We start from the raw sequence: 2,954 nt of genomic DNA, 5'->3' as shown, positions 1-2,954 counted from the left end.
ACGACATGATAAGATTATCCAACGGTATCTTATTAAGTTAAAAAATTATATTTTTGAAGATGCTAGATGGATGCAAGGAATACAGCTTAAGGATAGTATGAACCTTGTCAATGCTTACAATGCTATATTAGAGTAAGCAAATGTATAAGTTTCTTTTGAATGACCAATGTTTTTGTCTTATAAGACTAGTTTTCTTTTTATTGTGCACAAATTTAATTAGTATGCATACTTAGAATCATGTTTGTGATGACGACGTCTCTCAAACACCAAGTAGAATTTGTCACTCTACTTGGGAAAATGAAATGGACTAAAGAGTAGACATGATTGTGACAACTATCTCTCCCAAGCACCAAATGGATCAGTCATCCATCTTGGAAAGATTTCGTAGGGTAAAAAGGGATCCTCTACCTGCTAAGAAAATTGACTAATGACTAAGGCCTCACTAAAGACCTCCAAAGGTTAGTGTTAAAAAGTCCTTTGACATTAGGTAAGCTAGGACTGAGCGTGAGGTGGGAACCCGGCCCAAGCTTGAGGTGCTTGTCGTGCTTGATGACTAAGGTGCTTGAGGTGCTTGTCGTGCTTGATGACTAAGGTGCTTGAGGTGATTGTCGTGCTTGCTGACTAAGATGCTTGAGGTGCTTGCTGACTAGGGAGCTTGAGATGCTTGTGGGAATATTACCCAAGCTTGAGGTGCTTTGTCATGGTTGCTAACTAAGGTGCTTGAGGGTAACAAATATCCCTACAAGGAGGGGGAGAGACCTACAAGAGGGGGGTAGAGAGAGAACACATACATCCTCACACAAGGCAAGCTTGGTGCAAAGAAAGCATTTCGAACACTTGTCAAGCTCCTCTTCATGTTGCCCTCATTGTGTGCCTAAAGCCTATTGGTTGACCTCCTAAGGGGTCCAATGAAAAATCAGTTAATTTAAGTAATTGTTTTAGCATTTATCAAGTCCTCTCTCTCTCAAAGGGGAAAGGGGGACACTTGTCCCAAGGCTACCCTTGTTGCTTGATATACCCCTTGCATGTGATTGGCTAGGCCTGGAGAGGTCCAATGATCTTCAAGCATGAGCTACAAGGGGGGGTTAACCAAAGCAAGATAGGGGGTTGCTTGAGGGGTATACTCTCCGACACACTCACACACACTCTCATTGTGTGAAGTGCAAAGTGCAAGAGCTCCATTTCCTTTTCCAAGCTAGTAGATAAGTTGAGAGCCTACAGCAACACTCTTGGCTATGGAATGCAAATCCAACCAAGAGCCATGCTTCAATGCTTAAGCTTGCCATCTTCTCCATCTTCATTACTATGCTATTATGTATGCTAGCAAGAAGAGTGATGATAAGTGAGGAACTACTTCTTTCTCCTATGGAATGCCTCTTCTTCCTGTTCCCTACCTTCATTCCCCGCTAGCTAACTCCACCTTTGAAGGTGTTTGAGGCCTTGGGACTGAGGCTTGGGATAATTAATACTTTTTGCAATGTCTATGTTATGCTCGTGATGCATGAAGCTTTCCATCTTCATTGCATCACTAGGTCACAAGGAACACAAAGAATGTATTGACCAAGTCTCTCTTTATGGGAGAATCTATAATATACTAAAAATTCCTATTGGAAGGGGGACTGGCTCCACATAAAACCGGTCCTCAACTGCTATCATGTTCTCTAAACTCTCTCTCTTGCAAAAGTATTGTTCATGCCAAGTTAACTAAATACTATGTTTATGTTGCTACCATCAATTAAGTTCACCCTCTATGCTCACAAAGTATTCTCACAAAAGTGCTTTCCTTAATTTCCTAATTCCGCTACTCTCAAATTTCATAGGCCATTTATATTACACCTTAACCATAGGATATATTACATTCCTTCCCTCTTAAGAATTTTCATCCTCGAAAATTTTCTTGGAAGGAACAATCCTAAAGTTAGGGAATCTCTTTCGAAGAGTGCTTACTCGCTCCCATGTTGAACTTTCTTCAGTACAATTTTTCCACTTGACTAAATACTCTTTATAAATTGTATTTCTAGCCATTTCCTCTCTAGTGTTTAGTATTTTCTTTGGTTCATGTGGAAGAGATTGAGTACCTATGAGTTCCACTATCTGATAATCTTGAATAAGACTATTAGATTGACCCAACTTCTTTTTGAGTCTGCTAACGTGGAATATTGGGTGTATGCCATTTGTACCTAGTAATTGGAGTTTGTAAGCCATATCTCCAACTTTCTTTAGTATTGTGTAAGGTCAAAATACCTTGGCGATAATTTTGAACATGGTCCCATCTTCATGGGTTCAAAATTTTCAGGCACTTTCAAATAAACTTGCTCCGCTTCCCAAAGGTGAGATACATTTTATGCAAATCAATGTATGTCTTTGTTCTATCTTGAGCCCTTTTACTACTATATTTAACAAGTTTAAGCATTATTCATATCTTTGAAGTTCTAGGAAGTCTTTAGTTGCCTGAACTTTTTCCTTTTGCAACCCTACTGCATAAGGAACTCTAGGCTGAAACCCATACATTAACATGGATAAACTATATCCACCAATGGAAGAGTGCTTAGCACTATTGTATGCAAACTCTACTATAGGTAAGTACTCTTCCCAATTAGTTTTTTGTTTACTTACATATGCTTGTAGCATATCTTTTAGAATTTGATTAACCCTTTTAGTTTGACCATCCGTTTGAGGATGCTCACCTGTGCTCATGCTTAGTTTAGTTTCCAACTTCTTAAACAAAACTCTCCAAAAATGGCTATTTAACTTCCTACGTCTATCTAACACAATGTCTAATGGTAACCCATATAGTCGATATAGATTTTCTACAATTATCTAGCCAATCATGAGTTTTAACATGGTTAATCTATCCACTTTTACCCAATAGATCATGCCACCTCTATGTTCTAGGTAATCCAACTACAAAGTCCATGGAGATACTCTCCCATTTTCGTGAAGGAATGTCTAAT

The 2,954-nt window shown here is 38.9% G+C and overlaps 1 pseudogene; it reads right to left on the bottom strand.

Annotated features, from left to right (window-relative positions):
- Window positions 1-1,869: 1,869 nt before the first annotated feature.
- LOC147420763 (uncharacterized) lies at window positions 1,870-2,517 on the bottom strand (annotated as a pseudogene).
- Between the last annotated feature and the right edge of the window lie 437 nt (window positions 2,518-2,954).

This window comes from Adiantum capillus-veneris, chromosome 28 (genome assembly GCF_014529385.1).
Source record: "Adiantum capillus-veneris isolate H3 chromosome 28, ASM1452938v2, whole genome shotgun sequence".
In the NCBI taxonomy this organism is placed as follows: Eukaryota; Viridiplantae; Streptophyta; class Polypodiopsida; order Polypodiales; family Pteridaceae; genus Adiantum; species Adiantum capillus-veneris.
The sequence above is the reverse complement of the archived record's forward strand: the minus strand, read 5'-3'. Positions and strand labels throughout refer to the sequence as shown.